At 58.6% G+C, this 18691-nt stretch overlaps 2 protein-coding genes and 3 pseudogenes across 3 annotated transcripts in view; 2 read left to right on the top strand and 3 right to left on the bottom strand.

Moving 5' to 3' along the window:
- LOC139604900 (class II histocompatibility antigen, B-L beta chain-like) overlaps positions 1-13507 on the bottom strand; it is a 42782-nt gene extending 29275 nt beyond the window's left edge. The window contains exon 1 of the mRNA XM_071456204.1: positions 13426-13507. The gene's annotated coding sequence lies outside the window, so the exon portion shown is untranslated. The remainder of the gene's footprint in view (positions 1-13425) is intronic.
- The window catches only part of LOC139604975 (zinc finger protein 271-like), a 254765-nt pseudogene that overhangs the window by 8492 nt on the left and 227582 nt on the right, over positions 1-18691 (top strand).
- The window catches only part of LOC139604939 (zinc finger protein 551-like), a 179888-nt gene that overhangs the window by 45890 nt on the left and 115307 nt on the right, over positions 1-18691 (bottom strand). The window lies entirely within an intron of this gene.
- On the top strand, positions 6011-9630 carry LOC139604961 (class II histocompatibility antigen, B-L beta chain-like; annotated as a pseudogene).
- On the bottom strand, positions 10199-13510 carry LOC139604891 (class II histocompatibility antigen, B-L beta chain-like; annotated as a pseudogene).

The following is an 18691-nucleotide window of genomic DNA, read 5'->3' as shown; positions in this document are numbered from 1 at the left end:
TGTAACAGGTAGTCCATGTTCTCAGCAGTAAACGAGAGCCATTGTATTCTTGGTCCAGCGGTCACAACCTGCAGGCAAACATCTCGCTTTGGTCAGCTTGCCTCCCCCACACACCTGCCCCGGGCTGGGGGTTTCAGTGCCAGTCCTTGGAAGGAGCAGAGGGGCCTTTTCACATGGGGATTTCATGTCTCAGTCCTTGATGGAGAGGCTCCTTACATCTCAGTCTGTCTGTCACGGTGGTTGTAAAACAGGTGAGGGTCTTCTGTGGGGGGACCACCCAGAACTCAGGAGAATCCAGCCAGGCCGAGAGGTGGGACAGCTCCCAAGGCTGTTGTTGCACAAAGGGCACGGTGCTTCCTTCTTCTTCTCATTGGGCTCAGTGCAGCACACAGCAAACAGCACCTGTGCAAACAATGGCTTGGCAACGCTCTCAGGTCTCAGGCACATGACTTTCTCCTTTGGAGCCAGAGATTTAAGACAGGGGGGGGTCTTCTCTTCAGTGGTCCCCCAGTGATGATCGTGAGGCAGATGAGGGAAAATTCGGACAGACTCTCACATGACCCCGTGACTCACGGCTGTCTTGAGGGATCCTCATCAGCAGAACTCTGGAGTGTCGCTGATGGGTCTTTATGACTTGCTGTACATTGGTAGTGTACTTGAAAATGTAGAGACAGTATGAGAGAGAGAGAGAGAAAGGAGGAAAAGAAAGGATCGGAAAAAGAGGGGAAAAAGGGAGACAATAAACAAACATACTTAATATTGAATCTAACAGTATTATTTTCATAACAATTTACAAGTGGTTAATTAATTAAAATAGTATTATTTTTATAACAATTCTCAAATTGGCAAAACAAATCACAAATAATCAAAAGGAAAAAGCAATAAACAAATCATAATACAAGCATTAACTTAAAAATGATTGTCTAAAATAATTCACTAAAAGTGGAAAATAATTTTCACAAAATCATAAATGGAAATTAAGGATTATTCCAAAACTCATATGCTTCATTCATAATTGCCTTGTGTCAAAGGCTTGGGGATGTCCACAGTGCATAGGACATCAGCCAAGTTGTGTGCATTAACTATAGACGTCAATCTTGTCAGCTGTTTCATGCTCCAATTCATAACAAATGGGACTGCTGATAAAATAAAACCAAGCAGAATTGGTATCAAAAGGATAACAATGGGATGACACAGACTGCTCAGGACACCCGTGGCAGTAGGAGACCACCTAAAAGAGTATCCCACCCCCTGTGCTCGGCATCTTTCTCCACCCTTTCCATGACACGGGGTATCTGTCTCACATTGTGATGAACAGTCACCAGGGCTTTCTGTGCGTTTTTCTCAATCTTCTCAAGGATTTCAACTAAGTCTCGATGGAGCAGCAGTTGTCTTACCAAAGTGAGATCCATCCCAATAGGAGTAGGCATCAGTTTGTGAATCAGTGTGTAGTTGGATTGCAATGGGTAGTGAGAGGTAACTGGAGCTTCATAAGAGAAATCCCATCCTGCAATCTTGGTAAAGTTCCAAGCACAGAAATTTGAAAGATTTTTAGTATCTACTACCATGTTTTCTACAAATACAAAATGACAAGCAGTTCTAAGCATGCACATCTATTGCCTATGTATGTAAGGACTGTTTCAGAAGTTTCATTAGGATGAATTTCAAAATGACAGATATTTTGCTCTGTGTCTGAACAAATGTCTTGAGCTATAATTGCATTGCTTTCACAGATGAGCCCTTGTTGTTCTCGGACAATACAAGATTCCAAATTAACAGTTTGCCATTTCTCACCAATTTGACGGGCCCATTCTCTATGGGATAGAGAACAGCTCCGCTGTAATTCAGTTCTAATGCTATAACAGGGAAAATCAAATGCTCTGAGGCATTGTGTATGGTTAACACAAAAGCTGTGGCTGTATTTGCAATGGGCTCATAGGTAAAATTCACCAGGTTCCACCAGGATTGGAATTCTCTTTCAAAGTCAGTGGCACTGTCCCAAATTATTTTCCGAATTTCAGTGGGAAAAGTGCCTTCTTCACCTTCTCTTATAATTGAGGCAGCAACTGACTGCATCCACAATTGTGCCTGGATACAGCTGAGAGCCAAAGAAACGTTGTTTTGTGTAGCACCAAGTGCATCAATTATCAATTTGTGATCATTTACATTTACCTTTTCCCAAGCCAACCACAAACAATCCCCCTTCCCAGGCTGTGTACCTTTTTTCAGTATCTCTGAAACCACGGGAATAAAAACCAACAGGCTTTGTCAGACCCTCAGGACCCCGCTGCCGTATATGAACGGAAAGCTGTGAGGAGGCAAATCCGTATTCCAGCTGAAAGGGATCTGTGGGATGGACAGGGTCCAGTGCTTGGTGTGCTGTCACTTCAAAAATCAGTAATTGCAATGTTTCCTCCTGAAAAGAAGTCCAATCCCATGTTATTCTTTTTCTCAGCAAGACATAAAGGGGAACAAAAGGGTCATTCTGGTTCCTGAGAGGTTTATCTGGTCTATCTATAGGAGACATAGCTACTGTGGTTTTCTGAAGGAGAATTGCTGTAGGTTTAAGTGTTCCTGGAAGCCCTTGAATGAGAGCTCATATTTTCAGGCTTTACAGGTGATTGCATTGGTGACTCAAAACTGGGAATTTGTTGGATTGGCGGAAGAAATGCGGCACTCAATATGAGTGATCAGCAAGTCTCCAACTTTATTGATAGCTCACATATATTTATATTGGTATTAATGTGGCTTATACATATTGCAAAGCTGAGCTCATTATTGGTTAATGACTTCTCGGTCAACCACGCCTACTTCTATATTCTTCTGGTTATTTTGTTACTACTTCTACATTCTCGTGGTTATTCTGCTGAAACTATCCTCATATTTTTGGCAAGAGATCCTCTCCTCTATCCTGTTGTTGCACCAAGGGCACAATGTCCTTGTCAGTGGTTGGGCACTGACTGCTGAATCCTAGACTTGCCTCCTTCTAACTTAACCAACGCTATTATGTCGACGTGACGTTTCTCAGCTGGCCAGCTGTCCACAAAGCTCTCCACATTTCCCCCGTTTTTCTGTTGAACAAGCATGGTCTGATTAAATGCAGCAGATACCATCTTTTGCACCATGTTCTGTAGGCATATGCAAAAACACGGCAAAATTAATACTACTAACAAAGCTATAATGCCCACTATAATGCTGACCTTAACAATAGAGCGTAACCATGATCCCAGGCCTAAAGATTTGAGCCATCCATCAATACCAAAGCCTGATTCTACCTGTAGGTTTCCAGTTAACCGCTCCAGTGTGGAGAGCTTTGTGGACAGCTGGCCAGCTGAGAAAGGTCACGTCGACATAATAGCGTTGGTTAAGTTAGAAGGAGGCAAGTCTAGGATTCAGCAGTCAGTGTCCAACCACTGACAAGGACATTGTGCCCTTGGTGCAACAACTGGATAGAGGAGAGGAACTCTTGCCAAAAATATGAGGATAGTTTCAGCAGAATAACCACAAGAATGTAGAAGTAGTAACAAAATAACCATAAAAATAAAGAAATAGGCGTGGTTGACCGAGAAGTAATTAACCAATAATGAGCTCAGCTTTGCAATATGTATAAGCTTCATTAACACCAATATAAATATGCGTGAACTATCAATAAAGTTGGAGACTTGCTGTTCACTCATATTGTGTGCCGCATTTCTTCCGCCGATCCAACAGGATCTGAGAGTGCAAAACCCGACATAGCCATGGGGGGTTTGCAGTGATAATCAAAACAAATGCACCTATATTGAAACAACCGCAGCAAAATGCGTTCAGGAGGAATTGGGGGTAAAAGGGAAAAATAAGGAGAAGAGGAAGGGAGAGAAAAGAAAGGTTTATAGGTACCAAACATCGAACAGCAAAGTCCTTCGATGTCCTGCCCATGGAGCTCACCAGGTCACGTCTGGGGAGATCTCAGGGGTGCAGCTCATCCCAACTCTAATTATCCTCTGTTCTGATGGGGGAAGGGGATGAATCTTGAAACCAAATCAAAGGCAGTCTATTGTATTTTCAGGGGGAAAAATGGTATTTGGGGAAGGGTGCACACAGTCCATGTTCAGCAGTGGGCGAGAGCCATTGTCTTCTGGTCTACTGCTCACACCTGCAACATCCATCTCACTTTGGCCAGCTTGCCTCCCCCACACCCCCCCGGGTTGGGGGTTTCAGTCCCAATCCCTGGAAAAAGTGAGAGGGGTCTTTTCACATGGGGGTTTCATGTCTCAGTTATTGATGGAGGCTTCTCACATCTCTGTCTGTCACAGTGACTATAAACGAGTGAGGGTCCTCTCTGGGGGACCACCCAAAAATTCAGAAGAAGTCCAGCCAGGCCAAGAGGTGGGGAAAAATTCCAGAATTTTTCACAGTGCCCCCTTCTTCTTTTCATTGGGCTCAGTGTAGCACACAGCAAACACACCAGGGAACAACAGCACAGCAACACTCTCAGGTCTCGGGGCCCTCGGTGTGAACCTTTCTCCTACAGGGTCAGAGATTGCGGACGGGGGGGGGCTTTTCTTCAGTGGTCCCCAATGACGATCGTGAGGCAGATGAGGGAAACTTCGGGCAGAGCCTCACACCCACATCCCGCAGTGAGTGGGGAGGGGGAGCTCAGCCCATGTTAGGAGTCTTTAAATGATTTAAAATAACTACTAATTTTAAATTTTAATAAAACTTGAGTGAAATTAATTAAAACGTCCATATAATTAAAATTTATATAATTTTAAAATATAAATTAATAATGGTTAATAATTTCTTTGATCTCTTGTTAATAAAATTTTGCTTCTAAAGTGGAGTGGGACAAAGGGATCTGAACAGAAAATCCTGAACAAGCTCAGTCCCAGAAAATCGGGGTTAAATGTGAAATGAGAAGCTCTGATTGGCCGGCCCAGCACAGCCCAACTTTCCAGTCCCTCCCAGTCCATTCCCAGTCCCTCCCAGTCCATTCCCAGTCCCTCTCCAGCCCAGCCCTCCCCTCTCTCTCCCAGTGCCCCCCAGCTGATCCCAGTGTGTCCCCGCTCTCTCTCTCTCTCTCTCTCTCTCTCTCCCAGTGCCCCCCAGCGTGTCCATCTCGCTGGTGCCCCCCTCGAGCTCCCAGCCCGGCCCCGCCTGCTCTGCTCCGTGATGGATTTCTACCCTGCTGCCATCCAGGTGAGGTGGTTCCAGGGCCAGCAGGAGCTCTCGGAGCACGTGGTGGCCACCGACGTGGTCCCCAACGGGGACTGGACCTACCAGCTGCTGGTGCTTCTGGGAATCTCCAAAAATCACGGGAAAACGGGGGTTTAGGAACATCCAGACCCCCAAAATCCTGGAAAAAGGAGAATTCGACCAGAGCCAACACCCCAAAATTATGAAAAAGGGGGAAAAATCCTGAAAAAAACCCCCAAAAAATCAAAAATATCCACAAAAAATCACAAAAAAACCCCAAAAGCCCGCCAAAAAATTTGAGATAGATTCCTTTAGCCCCTTAATTTCCAAAATTAAAAAAATTCCAGCGAACCCCAAAACAGCGACCCCTCCTAAAACCCCGTCTTGGACGCCAAGAATTGGGGTCAGGGCCAGGGCCAGCAGCGGCAGCAGCCGGGGGAGGCTCTGCGCTCCGTCCATGGCTCTCCGGGCACAGCGGGAAGGGTCGGTGCTGCTGCCAGGAACGCGGATCCAAACTGGGGGCACTGGGAACCGGGGAGCAGCACCCCAAAAAGCGGTCAGCCAATGGGAGAGCGGGTTGTATGGCGCGTCACGTGTTGCCGGGTAGAGGGTTCAGAAATTGAGCTCCCTTAGAAATTTTGACCAATCAGAGCGAAGAATGTTTGTGACTCATTAATTGCTGGGAAGAGGGTCTGGAAATCGCGTTCCGAACGGAATTGGCCAATCAGAGATCGCAAAAAAATAGCTCGGCCAATGAGACCGAACCTATAAAAAAGCACAACCAATGAAAGCGCGGCCAAAAACCACGCCCGACCAAGCAGGGAACGCGTCCCTCATGACCCCGCGCTGCTCCGGGCTGGTTCTCCCAGTTGAGCGCGGTTGGTTTGGGGTGGAGGTCGCTGCCCATGGGGCGAGGGGCGGCAGCTGGGGCCCTACTGGTGGCACTGGTGGTGCTGGGAGCCCCCCCGGCTGCGGGCGCGGAGCTCTCGGGTGAGCGGGGGGCGGGAGGCGCTGGGACAGGGTGGGAGAAGGGGGAAAAGGGGGCGAAGGGGGGAGCCCGGAATGGAGGGGGAGGAGGAGGGGACCTCCCAAAGGGAGAGCGGGAGGGGCTGAGGGGTGGGGGGAGGGGAGGGAGGGGTGGGAGAGGGTGGAGAAGGGGGAAAAGGGGAGGGGACCCGAAAACTGAGCCCGAGGGGGCTGGGGATTGGGGAATTTTTTTTTTAAAGAGTGGAAAATAGGCAAAATGGGGGAAATGGGACCTCAAAAATTATATCGGGAGAGGATGGACGTGGGAGAGGAGAGGATGCGAAAGGGGAAATGGGGGAAGGGCGGCAAAGAGGAAGCGGCAGCGCGGGCAGGAGGGTCCCGTGGCGGCCGTGGGGCACAGGGGGTGCGGGGCGGGGATCCGGGGTGGGCCCCGGAGCTCTGCGGGGTGCTGGGGGGGGCACCACTGAGCTGTGTCCGGCACTCACAGGGGTGTTCGTGAACCTGCAAAAGGGCGAGTGTCACTTCATTAACGGCACGGAGAAGGTGAGGTTGGTGCAGAGGTACATCTACAACCGGCTGCAGTACGTGATGTTCGACAGCGACGTGGGGCACTTCGTGGGGTTCACCCCCTTGGGGGAGAGGTGGGCCAAGAGCTGGAACAGCGACCTGGCCATAATGGAGGACATACGGGCTCAGGTGGACACGGTCTGCCGGCACAACTACCCGATTGCTGCCCCGTTCAGCGTGGAGCGCCGAGGTGAGCGCGGGGCAGAGCGTGTGCCCTCGGGCCCTGCCCTGCCAGTGACCATCCCAGGCAATCCCAGTCCCCACCAGTCCCTTCCAGTGTATTCCCAGTCTCCCTCCCACTCCATTCCCAGTACCCTTCCAGTCCATTCCCCATCCATCCCAGTCTTTCCCAGTCCCTCCCAGTCCCTCTCAGTCCATCCCAATCCTTCCAGTCCATTCCCAGTTCATCCCAATCACGCCCAGCCATTCCCAGTTCAATCCCAGTTCCCTCTCCAACTTCCACCCTCTCTCCCAGTGCCAAGTGCCCCTCCCATCTTTCTCAGTTCCACTCCAGTCCTCCCCAATCCGTCCCAGCCCGTCCCAGTCCCACCCAGCCCCTCCAACTCAGCTCCCAGTCGATTCCCAGTTCATTCCCAGTTCACTCTCAGATCTCCACCCACTCTCCCAGTACCCCCATCCCCTCCCACATCTCCCAGAGCCACCCCAGTTCCTCCGAGTCCTTTCCCAGTCCATCCCTGTTCATTCCCAGTCGCTCCTAGTCCTTTCCCAGTCCATCCCAGTTCATTCCCAGCCCATCCCAGTTCATTCCCAGCCCCGTCTTGTTCCTTCCCACTCATATTCAGTCCATTCCCAGTCCCTCCCAGTCCATTCCCAGTCCACCCCAGTCCATTCCCAGTCCACCCCAGTCCCTCCCAGTTGCCCCCATCGCGTCCATTTCAGCGACGCGTAAAGCTGACGCTTCTCAGCCAATCAGATCGCGTCTCTCTGGTGACTCCCCTGTTGCCAGGCAGACCCGCAGCGCCGAGTGCCCCGCGCTGGACTCGGCCTCGCAGCGCCGCGCCCTCAATTCCCAGTTCCTCCCAGTCCATCCCAGTCCCTCCAAGGCCATCTCCAATTCCTCCCCAGTCCCTCCCAGTCCATTCCCAGTCTCTTCCCAGTCCATTCCCAGTCTCTTCCCAGTCCATTCCCAGTTCACTCTCAAACCTCCACCCTCTCTTCCAGTGCTGCCCATCCCCTCCCATCTCTCTCAGTGCCAGCCCAATAAATCCCAGTCCATCCCAGTCCCTCTCAGTCCATCCCAGTCCCTCCCAGTCCATCCCAGTCTATTCCCAGTTCACTCCCAGACCTCCACCGTCTCTTCCAGTGTTCCCCATCTCCTCCTGCCTCTCTCAGCGCCACCCAACTCCCTCCCAGTCTACACCCAGTGCCCCCCAGTCTATTCCCAGTCCATCCTAGTCCATTTCCAGTCCACTCCCATTCCCTCAAAAACCTTCGCAGTGCCTTCCAGTCCCTCCCAGTCCATTCCCAGTTCCTCCCAGTCCATTCCCATTCCCTCCCAGTCCATTCCCAGTCCCTCTCCAGCCCAGCCCAGCCCTCCCCTCTCTCTCCCAGTGCCCCCCAGCTGATCCCAGTGTGTCCCCGCTCTCTCTCTCTCTCTCTCCCAGTGCCCCCCAACGTGTCCATCTCGCTGGTGCCCCCCTCGAGCTCCCAGCCGGGCCCCGGCCGCCTGCTCTGCTCCGTGATGGATTTCTACCCTGCTGCCATCCAGGTGAGGTGGTTCCAGGGCCAGCAGGAGCTCTCGGAGCACGTGGTGGCCACCGACGTGGTCCCCAACGGGGACTGGACCTACCAGCTGCTGGTGCTGCTGGAAACGCCGCCCCGGCGCGGGCTCACCTACAGCTGCCAGGTGGAGCACGTCAGCCTGGAGCAGCCCCTGAGCCGGCACTGGGGTACGGGGGAGCCCCCGGGGGCGCTGGCAGAGCCACTGGGCTGTGCTGGGAGCCACTGGGAGGGAGCTGGAGAGAGCCGGGCTGGGACTGGGAGAGGGGCTGGGGGCTGGGCAAGGGCTGGGAAGGGGTTTGGGGGATGCTGGGGAGGGTGGGATGGGGTTGGGGCGGTCCTGGTGGGCACTGGGAGGGACTTTGGGGGTTCTGGGTGTGACTGGGAGGGAGTTTGGGGGAGCTGGGTGTGACTGGGAGGGATCGCAGTGAGCCCGGAGGCGCTGGAAGGAGATCGGCCATGGCCAAGCAGGGCTCGCCATGAGCTCGGTTGTGCTGGGCACAGACTGGGAGGGCTCTGGCTGAGTCCTGCTGGGGCTGCCAAGGGACTGCGAGAGGCTTTGGGGCTCCTGGGGCGCTGGGGGCAACTGGGAGGGGGCTGTGGGATTCTCAGAGGGATGGGAGGGGCTTTGGTGGCTCCTGGCCAGGACAAAAAGGGATCCCGGGGAGGTTTCAGGGGGTCCTGGCTGGGCTGGGGGCCACAGGGAGGGCACTGGGAGGGGCTGGGGGTGTCCCTGAGAGGTTTTGGGGGTGCTGAGCCCTGCGGACCCCCCAGAGATGCCGCCGGACGCCGCCCGCAGCAAGATGCTGACGGGCATCGGGGGCTTCGTCTTGGGCTTCGTCTTCCTGGCGCTGGGGCTCGGCTTCTACGTGCGCAAGAAGGTCAGGGCGGGTGCCGGGGGTGGCGTCCCGGCCGTGGCGGAGCGTGTGCGCTCCCGCCGGGGCCCCCAGCCCGGTGTCACCCCCTTTTCTCTGCCCACAGAGCTCCTGAGCCGGCGGCGGCCGCAGCCCCTCCCCGTGGGCTCGGGCCCGGCCGGGACCCCCCGCTCCGTCCCCGCTCCGCTGATTTTGGGGGGGGTCCCGTGTCCCCCCCAGCCCCGCTGGCGCTCTGCCCCCGCCCAGTGCCTGCTCCCAGTGCTCCCAATAAAGCTTCCCAGTTGGCCCCGGGGCCGTGTATTGGGGGCGATGGGGGGGCTGGGCCCGGGGAGGGGGGAAGATGCGGAGCAGGAGGGAGGGGTCGCTGCCGGCGGATCCCGCCTTGCCCCGGTGCGGGCCGAGCTCTGTGCGCCGCTCCTGCTCCATCCGCCCTGGAAGGATCCACGCTGGACAATCCCGGGTCACCCGTGCTGGCCGCACACCCCGCTGGGCACTCTGCATCTTCCTGGCTCCCCCCGTTGACGCCTGGATGAAGGCCGGAGGATCCCCGCTGCTTCTTTGGTTGCGGCTCCTCTTCCTCATCTCTCGCTCCTCTTCCTCCTACCTCTCCTTCCCCGCTTCCATCGCTCCTCCCCCTTCCTCATCCCGCCTACTTCCCCTCGTCTCTCTCACGTCCCCCGCTCCTTCCTCCTCCTCCTCCTCCTCCTCCCGCTCCCCCCGGGCCCAGCCCCCACCCTTTCTCCCCCTCCCTTTGCCCAAATCCTTCCCCATCTTCCCCCCCCCCCCAACCCCCTCCCCATCGCCCCCTAATAAACGGCCCCGGGGCCAACTGGGAAGCTTTATTGGGAGCACTGGGAGCAGGCACTGGGCGGGGGCAGAGCGCTAGCAAGGCTGGGGGGACACGGGACCCCCCCAAAATCAGCGGAGCGGGGACGGAGCCGGGGGTCCCGGCCGGGCCCGAGCCCACGGGGAGGGGCTGCGGCCGCCGCCGGCTCAGGAGCTCTGTGGGCAGAGAAAAGGGGGTGACACCGGGCTGGGGGCCCCGGCGGGAGCGCACACGCTCCGCCACGGCCGGGACGCCACCCCCGGCACCCGCCCTGACCTTCTTGCGCACGTAGAAGCCGAGCCCCAGCGCCAGGAAGGCGAAGCCCAAGACGAAGCCCCCGATGCCCGTCAGCATCTTGCTGCGGGCGGCGTCCGGCGGCATCTCTGGGGGGTCCGCAGGGCTCAGCACCCCCAAAACCTCTCAGGGACACCCCCAGCCCCTCCCAGCGCCCTCCCTGTGGCCCCCAGCCCAGCCAGGAGCCCCTGAAACCTCCCCGGGATCCCTTTTTGTCCTGGCCAGGAGCCACCAAAGCCCCTCCCGTCCCTCTGAGGATCCCACAGCCCCCTCCCAGTTGCCCCCAGCGCCCCAGGAGCCCCAAAGCCTCTCGCAGTCCCTTGGCAGCCCCAGCAGGACTCAGCCAGAGCCCTCCCAGTCTGTGCCCAGCACAACCGAGCTCATGGCGAGCCCCGCTTTGCCATGGCCGATCTCCTTCCAGCGCCTCCGGGCTCACTGCGATCCCTCCCAGTCACACCCAGCGTCCCCAAACTCCCTCCCAGTCACACCCAGCGCCCCCAAACTCCCTCCCAGTCACACCCAGAACCCCCAAAGTCCCTCCCAGTCACACCCAGAACCCCCAAACTCCCTCCCAGTGCCCACCAGGACCCCCCAACCCCATCCCACCCTCCCCAGCCTCCCCCAAACCCCTTCCCAGCCCTTGCCCAGTCCCCAGGGCCTCTCCCAGTCCCAGCCCGGCTCTCTCCAGCTCCCTCCCAGTGGCTCCCAGCACAGCCCAGTGGCTCTGCCAGCGCCCCCAGGGGCTCCCCCGTACCCCAATGCCGGCTCAGGGGCTGCTCCAGGCTGACGTGCTCACCTGGCAGCTGTAGGTGAGCCCGCGCCGGGGCGGGGTTTCCAGCAGCACCAGCAGCTGGTAGGTCCAGTCCCCGTTGGGGACCACGTCGGTGGCCACCACGTGCTCCGAGAGCTCCTGCTGGCCCTGGAACCAGCTCACCTGGATGGCAGCAGGGTAGAAATCCATCACGGAGCAGAGCAGGCGGCCGGGGCCCGGCTGGGAGCTCGAGGGGGGCACCAGCGAGATGGACACGCTGGGGGGCACTGGGAGAGAGAGAGAGAGAGAGAGAGCGGGGACACACTGGGATCAGCTGGGGGGCACTGGGAGAGAGAGGGGAGGGCTGGGCTGGGCTGGAGAGGGACTGGGAGGGAATGGGAATGGACTGGGAATGGACGGGGAGGGTCTGGGAATGGATTAGGAGGGACTGGGAGGGACTAGGAATACACTGGGAGGGAATTGAGTGGCACTGAGAGAGGTTAGAAGGGATAGAGGGGCACTGGGAGAGAGGGTGGTGGTCTGGAAGTGAACTGAGACTGAAGTGGGAATAGACTGGTAATCGACTTGGAGAGGCTGGGTGGAACTGGGAAGGCCTGGGAGGGACTCGGAGTAACTGGAAATGGACTGGGAAATGGACTGAGAGGGACTGGGAATGGATTGGGATGGACTGGGAGGGACTGGGAGGGAGTGAGAATGGACTGGGAGGGATTTTATATGAACTGTGAGGGAGTGGGATAGACTGGGAATGGACTGAGAGGGACTTGGGTGGAACTGAGAGAGGTGTGAGGGGATGTGGGGCACTGGGAGAGAGGGTGGAGATCTGAGAGTGAACTGGGAATGAACTGGGAACATACTGGGAATTGACTGGGAGAAGCTGGGTGGTACTGGGAAGGAGTGGGAGGGACTGACAGGAACTGGAATGGACTGGGAGGGACTGGGATTTATGGGGTTTGCACAGAGAGATGGGAGGAAATGGGGGGAACTGGGAGAGAGGTGGAGGTCAGAGAGTGAACTGGGAATGAACTGGGAAAAGAGTGGAAATGGACTGGGAGGGACTGGGGAGGAATTGGAGATGGCCTTGGAGGGACTGGGATGGCACTGGGAGGGATTTTGGTGGTACTGGGAGGAACTGGGAATGAAATGCGCGGCACTGGGAGGCCGAGTCCAGCGCAGGGCACTCCGCGCTGCGGGCCTGCCTGGCAACAGATGAGTCATAAAGGAGACGTGATCTGATTGGGCATTTCCGTCAGCTTAACGCGTCGCTGAAATGGACGCGCGGGGGGGCACTGGGAAGGACTGGGATGGACTGGGAGGGACAAGAGGCCCCGGGGATGGGCACAAGGAGGGCTGAGGGCTCTGGGGCGATTCCGCATGGATATTTTGAGGGGCTCCCGGTCATTGGCAGGGCAGAGCTCGAGCGGGCACGCTCTGCCCCGCGCTCACCTCGGCGCTCTGTGAGGAACGGGGTAAAATTCTTGTACCAGCACCGGCAGAACCAATCCACCGCAGTCCGTCTGTCCTCCATGAATACCGCGTTGCTGTTCCAGCGCTTGGCCAACTTCTCCCCATAGGGGGTGAACCCCACAAAGTGCCCCACGTCGCTGTCGAACATTATGAACTGCTCCCGGTTGTAGATGGCCCTCTGGACGTACCTCACCTTCTCCGTGCCGTTAATGAAGTAACACTCGGACTTTGTCATCCTCTGGAACACCCCTGAGTGTCCATGACACCGGTCAGGGGTTTCCCACCCACCACCCTCCCTCAGCACCCCCAGAGCTCCGGGGCCCACCCCGGATCCCCACTCCGCACCCCCTGTGCCCCACGGCCGCCACGGGACCCTCCTGCCCGCGCTGCCGCTTCCTCTTTGCCGCCCTTCCCCCATTTCCCCTTTCATATCCTCTCCCCTCCCACCTCCGGCCGCTCCCAAATCATTTTTGGTGTCTTATTTCCCCATTTCCCCACAAATTCCCCAATCCCCGGCCCCCTCCCGCTCAGTTTTGGGGTCCCCCCCTCTTCTTTTCCCCCTTCCCGAACCGCTCCCACCCCTCCCTCCCCTCCCCCACCCCTCAGCCCCTCCCGCTCTCCCTTTGGGGGGTCCCCTTCTCCTCCCCCTCCATGCCGGGCTCCCCGCTTCGCCCCCTTTTCCCCCTTCTCCCACCCTGTCCCAGCGCCTCCCGCCCCCCGCTCACCCGAGAGCTCCGCGCCCGCAGCCGGGGGGGCTCCCAGCACCACCAGTGCCACCAGTAGGGCCCCAGCTGCCGCCCCTCGCCCCATGGCCGGGGCCGGGCAGGGAGCAGCAGCCCCAAAGCAGCCGCGCTGCGCTCGCAGCACCAGTCCGGAACAGGGCGGGCTCGGCAGCGCCGCGCGCTCTCATTGGCTGCCGCCACTTTTGGGCAGCGATCGGCCACGGGCTCTGCCCGGCAGCCGATGACGCAATACAACGCCCCGAGATCTCATTGGCTGCGCCGCCTCCTGCCTGCGCTGCCATTGGCTGAGGCCTTTCCGGGACGCTGCAGCCCCGGGCTGGGGGTTTTTTGGGGAAGGGGAACCCTGGGGCGCTGGGCAGGTGGGAGCTCAGGTGAGCCCAGCAATGCGTGCCCAGGGGCGCGGGATCTCAGCGGTGCCCGTGGCGAGCGGTGACGCTGGCCCGATGCCAGGCACCCCCAGAGCCGCTCTGTCCCTGCCCCCGCAGCCGCACAGGGACAGAAAATGGAACCGAGAGTTCCTGGCTGGGGACAAGGACCGGGAGAGATCCCTCAGCAAATCCGGCACGGGCACAACAGACCCGGCCTGGGCACACGGAGGGAATTTATTGCCAACCAAATCACAGCAGCACAAGGAGAAGAGAAAGAAATCTCTCCAACACCTTCCCCCCACCCAACACGGATCAGCCAGAACAGGGGTTACCAGGGCTCTGCCCAACGAGGGTCACTGGGGATCATCCAGCGCGGATCCTCCCATGGGCGATGGAGCTGCAGCAGCGCACGAAGCTCTTCCCACACTCGGGACACTCGCAGGGCCTCTCCCTGGTGTGGAAGTGCTGGTGAGTGACAATCTCTGAATCCCACCTGAAGCTCCTCTGACATTCCAAGCACTCCTAGGGCCATTCCCCAGTGTGGATCTTGTGGTGCTTGGTGAGGCCGGAGGTCCCACTGAAGCCCTTCCCACATTCCCCACACTCCCAGGGCCTCTCCCCAGTGTGGATGTTCAGGTGTTCCATCAGGGTGGAGCTGTAGCTGAAACCCTGCCCACATTCCAAGCACTTGTGGGGCTTCTCCCTGCCATGAGGCTTCTCTACCAGCTCTGAGCTCGGGCTGGATCTCCGGCCGCCTTCCTGGCTCAGGGGGGCTCTTTCCTCCTCACACCTCCCTGGGCTGGGTTTGCAGCCCCTCCTCATGCGGGACCTCTGGGCCTTTTCCTCCTCCTCCATCCGGCCACAGCTTGGGAATGGCAAATCATGGTTTGGGGACACCAAGGTGGGAGTGCCTTGGAGTAGAGGCTCCTCCTGGCCAGGTCCATCTCTAGAACTCAGCAGGAGTCTTGTGTCCATGAAAATCTCCACACATCAACATTCAGCCAGAAAAAGCTCTCCCAGGAGTTCTCTATTGCTGATCTGTCCACTTTGGGGGTTCCAAAGGTGTCACAGACATCTTTCATGAAAAATCCTCTCTTAGGATTTTTCCTTGTGAGAAGCTGCAGTTTCAGCAACCAAAAGTAAACAATGGTTATCTGCTGCTGTGGAATGCAACAGGTAGACCCGTGACTGGTCTCCTGTGGGTGTTTGGATTTCCTGACCACTCATGGCAGAGCTGGCTCTTGCTCTCTGTCTGAGACACAGATCTTTGTTCTTCATTCTTTTCTAGTCTTAGCTTAGCTAGCTTCTGAAGAAACCTCCTCTTTTCTATTTCATTTTAGTATAGTCTTAATGTAACGTATATCATAAAATAATAAATCAAGCCTTCTGATCATGGAGTCAACATTCTCATCTCTTCTTCATCCTGAAAACCCTTGTGACCACGGTCACAGCTCTCCACACTGCCCGGCCCGCACAGCCCAGCTTGGTGCCGGCCCCAGAGCAGAGCAGCTTCCAGCCAGCAAGAGGCAAACGCATCTTGCCAAGAGTTAAAACACACCAGAGAGGGAAGATGGCATTAATGTGTGCATAAAGGCCTTGGAATTCACAGCTCTCTGAGAGAGATTTGGGGCTCTCGGCTGGACAGAGATGTTCCTGCTCTGTGCTGGGCTCAAAGGCAGGGAACACGCCCTGCCGCTGCTGCTTGGCGGGGTCTCCGCAGGCCCAGGCAGATGCCAAAGCTGCTCTCACAGTCTTCTCCCTTGCCACGCCCCTCCGCCAAGTGCCAGGGGCCTCAAGGACGGAAAGGAGCGCAGGGAGCCAAAGGGAGACGGCTCACTACCTCACTGGGGGCTCCTGGGGAAGCACTTTGCTTGAGAAGCAAGCCCCTCTCTTCCAAAGGCATTTCTCCAAATGCCTGCATTTCCCAGGGAACACCAACACACTCTTAAGGGTTTGGAAAAATCCAAACTCTTTATTAAGGGAAAGCGAAGCAAAGGGGTGAGCTGGGAGACAAAAAAAGCGGATGGGCAGGCTCTGAGAGCTGGAGGGAGGGAGCTGCCAACAGGGAGAGAGATGGCAGGAGCTCCTGGAGCTTGCCACAGGCTCAGCTCTGAGCAGCTAGAGCTGTGCCTGGAGCTGCAGCTGGTGCATCCTGCTCTGCAGCTGCTCCCATCTGCAATGGGAGCTGGAGATGGCCGACGGATGCCGGTACATCTGATCCAGCAGACGCAAGAAGTCCTGCAGATCTTCTTTGGAAGGTCAGCTGAATGAGTACGCTGATGCAGGATGGGCTGTCATCTTCTCTCAGGGCTTGAAGAGCTGGAAGAGAGAGGAACAGAGCCACGGTCAGAGGCCAGATGGAGGGAATCCAAGGAAAGCCTCCTGCCAGGGCCATCCCAGCCGGCTCTTGCCAGGGCTTCGGCCGGAAGGTGTTGGTCACGGATCGCCCACGTTTCGCTGGCAGCTCTGCGGGCTGTGCCCCCGCCGCCCCTCGCCCGCACAGGGAGCAGAGCCCTCCGCAGCCCGGGCACGGATTGTAGCTGCGGGGCCGGCATGTGCAGCTGCCCCCGGCGATGCTCGCTGCCCCGCGGCTGCCCTGACTCACCCTCGCTGATGACCTGGAGCTCCTCCTTCTGCCCCGTGACGAGCACTCCGGCCAGCCCTGGCAAGACAGAGCCCGTGTCGGCCCCGGGCGGCACAGCTGCCCGGCACGGGCGCTGCCAGCCCTGCGGCCGCACGCCCTCCTGCCCGGGCAGGGCTCCTGCCGGCCCCTGCCGCGCGCTGCCGCCCGAGGGCTCGGCTGGCTGCGAGAGGGCGGCGGCAGCGCCGAGGGCGGGCGGGGCTGCAGCGGCCCGGGCGCGGCTCCCGCTGTAGCCGGGGGAGCAGCCGGGCCGGGGCAGGGAGGGGCGCCGGGCTCGGGGATCACCGATGATCCCGACGGCCGCCTGGCGCACGGGCCTCTGTGGGCTCCGGCAGGGCCCAGCGCAGGTGCTCGGCCGCTCGGCTCTCGTCCTGCAGCAGCTGCGGGGAGCACCGACAGGGAAGGCTCGGTGCGGCCTCTGCCTCTCGGCCGGGCGCTCCCTGCGCCCAGCAGCGGCCGAGCCGGCCCGCACGGCCCGGGGCAGGGAGCGGCGTGGGGGGCGCAGGCCGGCGGGCCCGGCTGGCGGCGCCGGGCAGGGGCGCAGCTGCCGGCCCCCCGCACCGAGCACCGGGGGCAGGGGGGCTTCTCCAGCCTGCGGCTGGGGCTCCCGGGCTGTCCTTACCAGGCGCTCGGCGAACTGCATCTGCTGCCCCTTCATCAGCAGCTGCTCGAGGTCACTCCTCAGGAAGCGTGCCGCACGAAGCAGGGCTTCGCCAGAGGCCTGGAGAGCAGCAGAGAGCCGCAGGTGGCACCCGAGCCCAGGGCACGGGACCCGTGACCCTGTGCCAAGGCCAGGTGAGGCTGGAGCCCGCCAGGGCGGCCCAGCCGCCTGCCAGGGATGCGGCCGCATCACACAAAACCTCACCTTGGCCACATGCAGGTTCTCATCGTGCCAGTGCAAGAAGAGAGGGAGCAGGCTCTGGCTCACGATTGTCATGGGAGGATTTTCCCCCTCTTCCTCTACCAGCTCCATCACCTTCCAGAAGAGCTGAATGGAGAGCAGCCGCACGTGGCTGTTGTCCTGGAAGGATAGGAAAAGTCCTAAGGACCAACTACTGCAGGCCCATTGGGCCAAAAGCCCAAATCTCTACACACAGAGCACAAAGGTTGCAGGCAGCGTCCAGTGCCCTTGGCTGGGGGCACCGAGCCTTACGTTCTCAAAGTGTTGCAGGAGGGGCTCAGCCAGCTTCAGGGCGGTGACGCTGGGTGGCTTGAGGTCTTTGTCCTGGAGCATATCCCTGAGCGCACACAGGGTCATCCAGACCATCTCTGCATCTGGATCAGCCAGCTGCTGCACCAGGTGTTGATACAGGCCGCGTATTCCTCTGGCCTGTGTGCAAGACGGGGCTGTGCTGTGAAGCCGTGCCTGGCCGCAGCACCAACAGCCGCTTGGGCCACTGGGGCAGCTGAAGCGGGAGGCAGGAGAGCTGGGAGCAGCTGCCTCTGCTGCCAAAGGCCAGCCAAGCCCAGAGGTCTGCATTGCCCAGCCACACGATGCTGCCAGTGCGGCTTCAGCCACTGCCCCCTTCTCACCACGAGGGCTCCTTGCTGAGCACCACGAGGCCTCTGAGCGCCAGGCGCAGCCTGTCCCTGCACTGGCTGGGCAGGTGCCTGGATACCAGCGACAGGGCACTGGGACCGTGTTTGCTCAAGTCCAGGCACTCGAGGAGCTGAAAGGCACAGGAGGGCAGTGCCAGGGGAGCCGGCCGGCAGGAGCCCGGAGCCGCACGGGGCCGGGCCCAGGCAGCAGCAGCAGCGGGGGCGGGCGGCGTCCCAGGCGGCTGCAGCTACCAGAGGCCCGAGAGCTGGGAGGCAGCTGAGCCAGGCAGCGCTGGCCATCAGGCTCACCTCCACCAAGAAGGCCAGGGCAGGCAGATGCCAGCGTGGCTGCTTCCTGATGAGCAGGCTGAGCAGGTGCGAGGCCATGAAGGGACACAAGGGCGTCAAGCCATGGCGCATCTCCCTGGCAGGGGAAAAAGGCACCAAGGCCCTGAGCTGGTGGGCAAACCTCTCCCAGGTGTGACTCCCAGAGGTCTGGTATTTCCCCAGCGCTCTGCAAGGGCACATGGGCCCCTTGGGAGGCGGCTGCTCCTGGGCATCCTCCTCTCCCCACCTCTTCCAGTGTGCTCGAGCCTCCCTCGGTGACAAGGCCCTCTCGCTTCCAACCGCAGGGACTGTGTGGGGCACTCCGGGCACAGGGCACAAATGCTGGCGGTGGTGGTGGGGAGTAGGGGATCTC

This window comes from Agelaius tricolor, unplaced genomic scaffold, assembly GCF_023055355.1.
Source record: "Agelaius tricolor isolate 1412-34295 unplaced genomic scaffold, bAgeTri1.0.p SCAF_57, whole genome shotgun sequence".
Taxonomy (NCBI): domain Eukaryota; kingdom Metazoa; phylum Chordata; class Aves; order Passeriformes; family Icteridae; genus Agelaius; species Agelaius tricolor.
Note: the sequence above shows the minus strand (reverse complement) of the source record. Positions and strands in the feature narration are given on the sequence as shown.